Source organism: Larus michahellis, chromosome 26, assembly GCF_964199755.1.
Source record: "Larus michahellis chromosome 26, bLarMic1.1, whole genome shotgun sequence".
NCBI lineage: Eukaryota > Metazoa > Chordata > Aves > Charadriiformes > Laridae > Larus > Larus michahellis.
In genome coordinates this window covers 1,725,947-1,738,565 of record NC_133921.1, presented here as the reverse complement: position 1 = coordinate 1,738,565, position 12,619 = coordinate 1,725,947, and positions in this window count along the sequence as shown.

Below are 12,619 nucleotides of genomic sequence, written 5' to 3'. Positions count from 1 at the left end.
TTTTGAGGACGGCTCTCTGGAGAGTCTTAGCAAAGAGGTCACACAGATAATCAGAGCAATTCTCAGAGACACTGAGAACAAGCTCCGCAATTCCCTCCTGGCACTTTCCCTGTAGGAGATACCACAAGATCTTTCTGTATATTGGGCACAGCGCTCTGCGCGGTGTTAGCAGAGACTTTCCCGGGACAGTGAAACCCTATGTCAGAGACACTGAGAAGAAGCCCCAATGTTCCCTCCAGGCACTTTCAGTGTGGGTGCTTTCTCCACGTGGTTCCTGGTTTCACTGCAGCTCTGAAGAGAATGTTAGCAAAGAGGTAACCGGGACAGTGAAAACAGTACTCAAAGACAGGGAGAGCAAGCTCTCTCTTGGCACTTTGGATGTGGGACATACAGCGAGATGTTTGCTGCTTTTGCGTTTGGCTGTTGGGAGATTTACAGCACAAAGATATCTAGTTGATTTGAAGCAGTTCCGAGAAAGTCTAAACATAATCCCCACTTCTCCCTCCTGGCACTTTCCATGTGGGAGATATAGCAGGATGTATATTGGTTTTGAGGACAACTCAATGGACAGTGTAGGGAGAAAAGGTCCTGGCTCCTTGAATGCCGTTTCTGGAGACACTGCGATCAATGTGGGAGATATGTCAAGATGTGTGTTTGTTTTGAGGACGGCTCTCTGGAGAGTCTTAGCAAAGAGGTCACACAGATAATCAGAGCAATTCTCAGAGACACTGAGAACAAGCTCCGCAATTCCCTCCTGGCACTTTCCCTGTAGGAGATACCGCAAGACGTTTCTGTATATTGGGCACAGCGCTCTGCGCGGTGTTAGCAGAGACTTTCCCGGGACAGTGAAACCCTATGTCAGAGACACTGAGAAGAAGCCCCAATGTTCCCTCCAGGCACTTTCAGTGTGGGTGCTTTCTCCACGTGGTTCCTGGTTTCACTGCAGCTCTGAAGAGAATGTTAGCAAAGAGGTAACCGGGACAGTGAAAACAGTACTCAAAGACAGGGAGAGCAAGCTCTCTCTTGGCACTTTGGATGTGGGACATACAGCGAGATGTTTGCTGCTTTTGCGTTTGGCTGTTGGGAGATTTACAGCACAAAGATATCTAGTTGATTTGAAGCAGTTCCGAGAAAGTCTAAACATAATCCCCACTTCTCCCTCCTGGCACTTTCCATGTGGGAGATATAGCAGGATGTATATTGGTTTTGAGGACAACTCAATGGACAGTGTAGGGAGAAAAGGTCCTGGCTCCTTGAATGCCGTTTCTGGAGACACTGCGATCAATGTGGGAGATATGTCAAGATGTGTGTTTGTTTTGAGGACGGCTCTCTGGAGAGTCTTAGCAAAGAGGCCACAGAGATAATCAGAGCAATTCTCAGAGACACTGAGAACAAGCTCCGCAATTCCCTCCTGGCACTTTCCCTGTAGGAGATACCGCAAGACGTTTCTGTATATTGGGCACAGCGCTCTGCACGGTGTTAGCAGAGACTTTCCCGGGACAGTGAAACCCTATGTCAGAGACACTGAGAAGAAGCCCCAATGTTCCCTCCAGGCACTTTCAGTGTGGGTGCTTTCTCCACGTGGTTCCTGGTTTCACTGCAGCTCTGAAGAGAATGTTAGCAAAGAGGTAACCGGGACAGTGAAAACAGTACTCAAAGACAGGGAGAGCAAGCTCTCTCTTGGCACTTTGGATGTGGGACATACAGCGAGATGTTTGCTGCTTTTGCGTTTGGCTGTTGGGAGATTTACAGCACAAAGATATCTAGTTGATTTGAAGCAGTTCCGAGAAAGTCTAAACATAATCCCCACTTCTCCCTCCTGGCACTTTCCATGTGGGAGATATAGCAGGATGTATATTGGTTTTGAGGACAACTCAATGGACAGTGTAGGGAGAAAAGGTCCTGGCTCCTTGAATGCCGTTTCTGGAGACACTGCGATCAATGTGGGAGATATGTCAAGATGTGTGTTTGTTTTGAGGACGGCTCTCTGGAGAGTCTTAGCAAAGAGGTCACACAGATAATCAGAGCAATTCTCAGAGACACTGAGAACAAGCTCCGCAATTCCCTCCTGGCACTTTCCCTGTAGGAGATACCGCAAGACGTTTCTGTATATTGGGCACAGCGCTCTGCACGGTGTTAGCAGAGACTTTCCCGGGACAGTGAAACCCTATGTCAGAGACACTGAGAAGAAGCCCCAATGTTCCCTCCAGGCACTTTCAGTGTGGCTGCCTTCTCCACGTGGTTCCTGGTTTCACTGCGGCTCTGAAGAAAATGCTAGCAAAGAGGTAACCGGGACAGTGAAAACAGTACTCAAAGACAGGGAGAGCAAGCTCTCTCTTGGCACTTTTGATGTGGGACATACAGCGAGATGTTTGCTGCTTTTGTGTTTGGCTGTTGGGAGATTTACAGCACAAAGATATCTAGTTGATTTGAAGCAGTTCCGAGAAAGTCTAAACATAATCCCCACTTCTCCCTCCTGGCACTTTCCATGTGGGAGATATAGCAGGATGTATATTGGTTTTGAGGACAACTCAATGGACAGTGTAGGGAGAAAAGGTCCTGGCTCCTTGAATGCCGTTTCTGGAGACACTGCGATCAATGTGGGAGATATGTCAAGATGTGTGTTTGTTTTGAGGACGGCTCTCTGGAGAGTCTTAGCAAAGAGGTCACACAGATAATCAGAGCAATTCTCAGAGACACTGAGAACAAGCTCCGCAATTCCCTCCTGGCACTTTCCCTGTAGGAGATACCGCAAGACGTTTCTGTATATTGGGCACAGCGCTCTGCACGGTGTTAGCAGAGACTTTCCCGGGACAGTGAAACCCTATGTCAGAGACACTGAGAAGAAGCCCCAATGTTCCCTCCAGGCACTTTCAGTGTGGGTGCTTTCTCCACGTGGTTCCTGGTTTCACTGCAGCTCTGAAGAGAATGTTAGCAAAGAGGTAACCGGGACAGTGAAAACAGTACTCAAAGACAGGGAGAGCAAGCTCTCTCTTGGCACTTTGGATGTGGGACATACAGCGAGATGTTTGCTGCTTTTGCGTTTGGCTGTTGGGAGATTTACAGCACAAAGATATCTAGTTGATTTGAAGCAGTTCCGAGAAAGTCTAAACATAATCCCCACTTCTCCCTCCTGGCACTTTCCATGTGGGAGATATAGCAGGATGTATATTGGTTTTGAGGACAACTCAATGGACAGTGTAGGGAGAAAAGGTCCTGGCTCCTTGAATGCCGTTTCTGGAGACACTGCGATCAATGTGGGAGATATGTCAAGATGTGTGTTTGTTTTGAGGACGGCTCTCTGGAGAGTCTTAGCAAAGAGGTCACACAGATAATCAGAGCAATTCTCAGAGACACTGAGAACAAGCTCCGCAATTCCCTCCTGGCACTTTCCCTGTAGGAGATACCGCAAGACGTTTCTGTATATTGGGCACAGCGCTCTGCACGGTGTTAGCAGAGACTTTCCCGGGACAGTGAAACCCTATGTCAGAGACACTGAGAAGAAGCCCCAATGTTCCCTCCAGGCACTTTCAGTGTGGGTGCTTTCTCCACGTGGTTCCTGGTTTCACTGCAGCTCTGAAGAGAATGTTAGCAAAGAGGTAACCGGGACAGTGAAAACAGTACTCAAAGACAGGGAGAGCAAGCTCTCTCTTGGCACTTTGGATGTGGGACATACAGCGAGATGTTTGCTGCTTTTGCATTTGGCTGTTGGGAGATTTACAGCACAAAGATATCTAGTTGATTTGAAGCAGTTCCGAGAAAGTCTAAACATAATCCCCACTTCTCCCTCCTGGCACTTTCCATGTAGGAGATATAGCAGGATGTATATTGGTTTTGAGGACAACTCAATGGACAGTGTAGGGAGAAAAGGTCCTGGCTCCTTGAATGCCGTTTCTGGAGACACTGCGATCAATGTGAGAGATATGTCAAGATGTGTGTTTGTTTTGAGGACGGCTCTCTGGAGAGTCCTAGCAAAGAGGTCACACAGATAATCAGAGCAATTCTCAGAGACACTGAGAACAAGCTCCGCAATTCCCTCCTGGCACTTTCCCTGTAGGAGATACCGCAAGACGTTTCTGTATATTGGGCACAGCGCTCTGCACGGTGTTAGCAGAGACTTTCCCGGGACAGTGAAACCCTATGTCAGAGACACTGAGAAGAAGCCCCAATGTTCCCTCCAGGCACTTTCAGTGTGGGTGCTTTCTCCACGTGGTTCCTGGTTTCACTGCAGCTCTGAAGAGAATGTTAGCAAAGAGGTAACCGGGACAGTGAAAACAGTACTCAAAGACAGGGAGAGCAAGCTCTCTCTTGGCACTTTGGATGTGGGACATACAGCGAGATGTTTGCTGCTTTTGCGTTTGGCTGTTGGGAGATTTACAGCACAAAGATATCTAGTTGATTTGAAGCAGTTCCGAGAAAGTCTAAACATAATCCCCACTTCTCCCTCCTGGCACTTTCCATGTGGGAGATATAGCAGGATGTAATTGGTTTTGAGGACAACTCAATGGACAGTGTAGGGAGAAAACCTCCTGGCTCCTTGAATGCCGTTTCTGGAGACACTGCGATCAATGTGGGAGATATGTCAAGATGTGTGTTTGTTTTGAGGACGGCTCTCTGGAGAGTCTTAGCAAAGAGGTCACACAGATAATCAGAGCAATTCTCAGAGACACTGAGAACAAGCTCCGCAATTCCCTCCTGGCACTTTCCCTGTAGGAGATACCGCAAGACGTTTCTGTATATTGGGCACAGCGCTCTGCACGGTGTTAGCAGAGACTTTCCCGGGACAGTGAAACCCTATGTCAGAGACACTGAGAAGAAGCCCCAATGTTCCCTCCAGGCACTTTCAGTGTGGGTGCTTTCTCCACGTGGTTCCTGGTTTCACTGCAGCTCTGAAGAGAATGTTAGCAAAGAGGTAACCGGGACAGTGAAAACAGTACTCAAAGACAGGGAGAGCAAGCTCTCTCTTGGCACTTTGGATGTGGGACATACAGCGAGATGTTTGCTGCTTTTGTGTTTGGCTGTTGGGAGATTTACAGCACAAAGATATCTAGTTGATTTGAAGCAGTTCCGAGAAAGTCTAAACATAATCCCCACTTCTCCCTCCTGGCACTTTCCATGTGGGAGATATAGCAGGATGTATATTGGTTTTGAGGACAACTCAATGGACAGTGTAGGGAGAAAAGGTCCTGGCTCCTTGAATGCCGTTTCTGGAGACACTGCGATCAATGTGGGAGATATGTCAAGATGTGTGTTTGTTTTGAGGACGGCTCTCTGGAGAGTCTTAGCAAAGAGGTCACACAGATAATCAGAGCAATTCTCAGAGACACTGAGAACAAGCTCCGCAATTCCCTCCTGGCACTTTCCCTGTAGGAGATACCGCAAGACGTTTCTGTATATTGGGCACAGCGCTCTGCACGGTGTTAGCAGAGACTTTCCCGGGACAGTGAAACCCTATGTCAGAGACACTGAGAAGAAGCCCCAATGTTCCCTCCAGGCACTTTCAGTGTGGGTGCTTTCTCCACGTGGTTCCTGGTTTCACTGCAGCTCTGAAGAGAATGTTAGCAAAGAGGTAACCGGGACAGTGAAAACAGTACTCAAAGACAGGGAGAGCAAGCTCTCTCTTGGCACTTTGGATGTGGGACATACAGCGAGATGTTTGCTGCTTTTGCGTTTGGCTGTTGGGAGATTTACAGCACAAAGATATCTAGTTGATTTGAAGCAGTTCCGAGAAAGTCTAAACATAATCCCCACTTCTCCCTCCTGGCACTTTCCATGTGGGAGATATAGCAGGATGTATATTGGTTTTGAGGACAACTCAATGGACAGTGTAGGGAGAAAAGGTCCTGGCTCCTTGAATGCCGTTTCTGGAGACACTGCGATCAATGTGGGAGATATGTCAAGATGTGTGTTGGTTTTGAGGACGGCTCTCTGGAGAGTCTTAGCAAAGAGGTCACACAGATAATCAGAGCAATTCTCAGAGACACTGAGAACAAGCTCCGCAATTCCCTCCTGGCACTTTCCCTGTAGGAGATACCGCAAGACGTTTCTGTATATTGGGCACAGCGCTCTGCACGGTGTTAGCAGAGACTTTCCCGGGACAGTGAAACCCTATGTCAGAGACACTGAGAAGAAGCCCCAATGTTCCCTCCAGGCACTTTCAGTGTGGGTGCTTTCTCCACATGGTTCCTGGTTTCACTGCGGCTCTGAAGAAAATGCTAGCAAAGAGGTAACCGGGACAGTGAAAACAGTACTCAAAGACAGGGAGAGCAAGCTCTCTCTTGGCACTTTGGATGTGGGACATACAGCGAGATGTTTGCTGCTTTTGCGTTTGGCTGTTGGGAGATTTACAGCACAAAGATATCTAGTTGATTTGAAGCAGTTCCGAGAAAGTCTAAACATAATCCCCACTTCTCCCTCCTGGCACTTTCCATGTGGGAGATATAGCAGGATGTATATTGGTTTTGAGGACAACTCAATGGACAGTGTAGGGAGAAAAGGTCCTGGCTCCTTGAATGCCGTTTCTGGAGACACTGCGATCAATGTGGGAGATATGTCAAGATGTGTGTTTGTTTTGAGGACGGCTCTCTGGAGAGTCTTAGCAAAGAGGTCACACAGATAATCAGAGCAATTCTCAGAGACACTGAGAACAAGCTCCGCAATTCCCTCCTGGCACTTTCCCTGTAGGAGATACCGCAAGACGTTTCTGTATATTGGGCACAGCGCTCTGCACGGTGTTAGCAGAGACTTTCCCGGGACAGTGAAACCCTATGTCAGAGACACTGAGAAGAAGCCCCAATGTTCCCTCCAGGCACTTTCAGTGTGGGTGCTTTCTCCACGTGGTTCCTGGTTTCACTGCAGCTCTGAAGAGAATGTTAGCAAAGAGGTAACCGGGACAGTGAAAACAGTACTCAAAGACAGGGAGAGCAAGCTCTCTCTTGGCACTTTGGATGTGGGACATACAGCGAGATGTTTGCTGCTTTTGCGTTTGGCTGTTGGGAGATTTACAGCACAAAGATATCTAGTTGATTTGAAGCAGTTCCGAGAAAGTCTAAACATAATCCCCACTTCTCCCTCCTGGCACTTTCCATGTGGGAGATATAGCAGGATGTATATTGGTTTTGAGGACAACTCAATGGACAGTGTAGGGAGAAAAGGTCCTGGCTCCTTGAATGCCGTTTCTGGAGACACTGCGATCAATGTGGGAGATATGTCAAGATGTGTGTTGGTTTTGAGGACGGCTCTCTGGAGAGTCTTAGCAAAGAGGTCACACAGATAATCAGAGCAATTCTCAGAGACACTGAGAACAAGCTCCGCAATTCCCTCCTGGCACTTTCCCTGTAGGAGATACCGCAAGACGTTTCTGTATATTGGGCACAGCGCTCTGCACGGTGTTAGCAGAGACTTTCCCGGGACAGTGAAACCCTATGTCAGAGACACTGAGAAGAAGCCCCAATGTTCCCTCCAGGCACTTTCAGTGTGGGTGCTTTCTCCACGTGGTTCCTGGTTTCACTGCAGCTCTGAAGAGAATGTTAGCAAAGAGGTAACCGGGACAGTGAAAACAGTACTCAAAGACAGGGAGAGCAAGCTCTCTCTTGGCACTTTGGATGTGGGACATACAGCGAGATGTTTGCTGCTTTTGCATTTGGCTGTTGGGAGATTTACAGCACAAAGATATCTAGTTGATTTGAAGCAGTTCCGAGAAAGTCTAAACATAATCCCCACTTCTCCCTCCTGGCACTTTCCATGTAGGAGATATAGCAGGATGTATATTGGTTTTGAGGACAACTCAATGGACAGTGTAGGGAGAAAAGGTCCTGGCTCCTTGAATGCCGTTTCTGGAGACACTGCGATCAATGTGAGAGATATGTCAAGATGTGTGTTTGTTTTGAGGACGGCTCTCTGGAGAGTCCTAGCAAAGAGGTCACACAGATAATCAGAGCAATTCTCAGAGACACTGAGAACAAGCTCCGCAATTCCCTCCTGGCACTTTCCCTGTAGGAGATACCGCAAGACGTTTCTGTATATTGGGCACAGCGCTCTGCACGGTGTTAGCAGAGACTTTCCCGGGACAGTGAAACCCTATGTCAGAGACACTGAGAAGAAGCCCCAATGTTCCCTCCAAGCACTTTCAGTGTGGGTGCTTTCTCCACGTGGTTCCTGGTTTCACTGCAGCTCTGAAGAGAATGTTAGCAAAGAGGTAACCGGGACAGTGAAAACAGTACTCAAAGACAGGGAGAGCAAGCTCTCTCTTGGCACTTTGGATGTGGGACATACAGCGAGATGTTTGCTGCTTTTGCGTTTGGCTGTTGGGAGATTTACAGCACAAAGATATCTAGTTGATTTGAAGCAGTTCCGAGAAAGTCTAAACATAATCCCCACTTCTCCCTCCTGGCACTTTCCATGTGGGAGATATAGCAGGATGTATATTGGTTTTGAGGACAACTCAATGGACAGTGTAGGGAGAAAAGGTCCTGGCTCCTTGAATGCCGTTTCTGGAGACACTGCGATCAATGTGGGAGATATGTCAAGATGTGTGTTTGTTTTGAGGACGGCTCTCTGGAGCGTCTTAGCAAAGAGGTCACACAGATAATCAGAGCAATTCTCAGAGACACTGAGAACAAGCTCCGCAATTCCCTCCTGGCACTTTCCCTGTAGGAGATACCGCAAGACGTTTCTGTATATTGGGCACAGCGCTCTGCACGGTGTTAGCAGAGACTTTCCCGGGACAGTGAAACCCTATGTCAGAGACACTGAGAAGAAGCCCCAATGTTCCCTCCAGGCACTTTCAGTGTGGGTGCTTTCTCCACGTGGTTCCTGGTTTCACTGCAGCTCTGAAGAGAATGTTAGCAAAGAGGTAACCGGGACAGTGAAAACAGTACTCAAAGACAGGGAGAGCAAGCTCTCTCTTGGCACTTTGGATGTGGGACATACAGCGAGATGTTTGCTGCTTTTGCGTTTGGCTGTTGGGAGATTTACAGCACAAAGATATCTAGTTGATTTGAAGCAGTTCCGAGAAAGTCTAAACATAATCCCCACTTCTCCCTCCTGGCACTTTCCATGTGGGAGATATAGCAGGATGTAATTGGTTTTGAGGACAACTCAATGGACAGTGTAGGGAGAAAACCTCCTGGCTCCTTGAATGCCGTTTCTGGAGACACTGCGATCAATGTGGGAGATATGTCAGATGTGTGTTTGTTTTGAGGACGGCTCTCTGGAGAGTCTTAGCAAAGAGGTCACACAGATAATCAGAGCAATTCTCAGAGACACTGAGAACAAGCTCCGCAATTCCCTCCTGGCACTTTCCCTGTAGGAGATACCGCAAGACGTTTCTGTATATTGGGCACAGCGCTCTGCACGGTGTTAGCAGAGACTTTCCCGGGACAGTGAAACCCTATGTCAGAGACACTGAGAAGAAGCCCCAATGTTCCCTCCAGGCACTTTCAGTGTGGGTGCTTTCTCCACGTGGTTCCTGGTTTCACTGCAGCTCTGAAGAGAATGTTAGCAAAGAGGTAACCGGGACAGTGAAAACAGTACTCAAAGACAGGGAGAGCAAGCTCTCTCTTGGCACTTTGGATGTGGGACATACAGCGAGATGTTTGCTGCTTTTGTGTTTGGCTGTTGGGAGATTTACAGCACAAAGATATCTAGTTGATTTGAAGCAGTTCCGAGAAAGTCTAAACATAATCCCCACTTCTCCCTCCTGGCACTTTCCATGTGGGAGATATAGCAGGATGTATATTGGTTTTGAGGACAACTCAATGGACAGTGTAGGGAGAAAAGGTCCTGGCTCCTTGAATGCCGTTTCTGGAGACACTGCGATCAATGTGGGAGATATGTCAAGATGTGTGTTTGTTTTGAGGACGGCTCTCTGGAGAGTCTTAGCAAAGAGGTCACACAGATAATCAGAGCAATTCTCAGAGACACTGAGAACAAGCTCCGCAATTCCCTCCTGGCACTTTCCCTGTAGGAGATACCGCAAGACGTTTCTGTATATTGGGCACAGCGCTCTGCACGGTGTTAGCAGAGACTTTCCCGGGACAGTGAAACCCTATGTCAGAGACACTGAGAAGAAGCCCCAATGTTCCCTCCAGGCACTTTCAGTGTGGGTGCTTTCTCCACGTGGTTCCTGGTTTCACTGCAGCTCTGAAGAGAATGTTAGCAAAGAGGTAACCGGGACAGTGAAAACAGTACTCAAAGACAGGGAGAGCAAGCTCTCTCTTGGCACTTTGGATGTGGGACATACAGCGAGATGTTTGCTGCTTTTGCGTTTGGCTGTTGGGAGATTTACAGCACAAAGATATCTAGTTGATTTGAAGCAGTTCCGAGAAAGTCTAAACATAATCCCCACTTCTCCCTCCTGGCACTTTCCATGTGGGAGATATAGCAGGATGTATATTGGTTTTGAGGACAACTCAATGGACAGTGTAGGGAGAAAAGGTCCTGGCTCCTTGAATGCCGTTTCTGGAGACACTGCGATCAATGTGGGAGATATGTCAAGATGTGTGTTGGTTTTGAGGACGGCTCTCTGGAGAGTCTTAGCAAAGAGGTCACACAGATAATCAGAGCAATTCTCAGAGACACTGAGAACAAGCTCCGCAATTCCCTCCTGGCACTTTCCCTGTAGGAGATACCGCAAGACGTTTCTGTATATTGGGCACAGCGCTCTGCACGGTGTTAGCAGAGACTTTCCCGGGACAGTGAAACCCTATGTCAGAGACACTGAGAAGAAGCCCCAATGTTCCCTCCAGGCACTTTCAGTGTGGGTGCTTTCTCCACATGGTTCCTGGTTTCACTGCGGCTCTGAAGAAAATGCTAGCAAAGAGGTAACCGGGACAGTGAAAACAGTACTCAAAGACAGGGAGAGCAAGCTCTCTCTTGGCACTTTGGATGTGGGACATACAGCGAGATGTTTGCTGCTTTTGTGTTTGGCTGTTGGGAGATTTACAGCACAAAGATATCTAGTTGATTTGAAGCAGTTCCGAGAAAGTCTAAACATAATCCCCACTTCTCCCTCCTGGCACTTTCCATGTGGGAGATATAGCAGGATGTATATTGGTTTTGAGGACAACTCAATGGACAGTGTAGGGAGAAAAGGTCCTGGCTCCTTGAATGCCGTTTCTGGAGACACTGCGATCAATGTGGGAGATATGTCAAGATGTGTGTTTGTTTTGAGGACGGCTCTCTGGAGAGTCTTAGCAAAGAGGTCACACAGATAATCAGAGCAATTCTCAGAGACACTGAGAACAAGCTCCGCAATTCCCTCCTGGCACTTTCCCTGTAGGAGATACCGCAAGACGTTTCTGTATATTGGGCACAGCGCTCTGCACGGTGTTAGCAGAGACTTTCCCGGGACAGTGAAACCCTATGTCAGAGACACTGAGAAGAAGCCCCAATGTTCCCTCCAGGCACTTTCAGTGTGGGTGCTTTCTCCACGTGGTTCCTGGTTTCACTGCAGCTCTGAAGAGAATGTTAGCAAAGAGGTAACCGGGACAGTGAAAACAGTACTCAAAGACAGGGAGAGCAAGCTCTCTCTTGGCACTTTGGATGTGGGACATACAGCGAGATGTTTGCTGCTTTTGCGTTTGGCTGTTGGGAGATTTACAGCACAAAGATATCTAGTTGATTTGAAGCAGTTCCGAGAAAGTCTAAACATAATCCCCACTTCTCCCTCCTGGCACTTTCCATGTGGGAGATATAGCAGGATGTATATTGGTTTTGAGGACAACTCAATGGACAGTGTAGGGAGAAAAGGTCCTGGCTCCTTGAATGCCGTTTCTGGAGACACTGCGATCAATGTGGGAGATATGTCAAGATGTGTGTTTGTTTTGAGGACGGCTCTCTGGAGAGTCTTAGCAAAGAGGTCACACAGATAATCAGAGCAATTCTCAGAGACACTGAGAACAAGCTCCGCAATTCCCTCCTGGCACTTTCCCTGTAGGAGATACCGCAAGACGTTTCTGTATATTGGGCACAGCGCTCTGCACGGTGTTAGCAGAGACTTTCCCGGGACAGTGAAACCCTATGTCAGAGACACTGAGAAGAAGCCCCAATGTTCCCTCCAGGCACTTTCAGTGTGGGTGCTTTCTCCACGTGGTTCCTGGTTTCACTGCAGCTCTGAAGAGAATGTTAGCAAAGAGGTAACCGGGACAGTGAAAACAGTACTCAAAGACAGGGAGAGCAAGCTCTCTCTTGGCACTTTGGATGTGGGACATACAGCGAGATGTTTGCTGCTTTTGCATTTGGCTGTTGGGAGATTTACAGCACAAAGATATCTAGTTGATTTGAAGCAGTTCCGAGAAAGTCTAAACATAATCCCCACTTCTCCCTCCTGGCACTTTCCATGTAGGAGATATAGCAGGATGTATATTGGTTTTGAGGACAACTCAATGGACAGTGTAGGGAGAAAAGGTCCTGGCTCCTTGAATGCCGTTTCTGGAGACACTGCGATCAATGTGAGAGATATGTCAAGATGTGTGTTTGTTTTGAGGACGGCTCTCTGGAGAGTCCTAGCAAAGAGGTCACACAGATAATCAGAGCAATTCTCAGAGACACTGAGAACAAGCTCCGCAATTCCCTCCTGGCACTTTCCCTGTAGGAGATACCGCAAGACGTTTCTGTA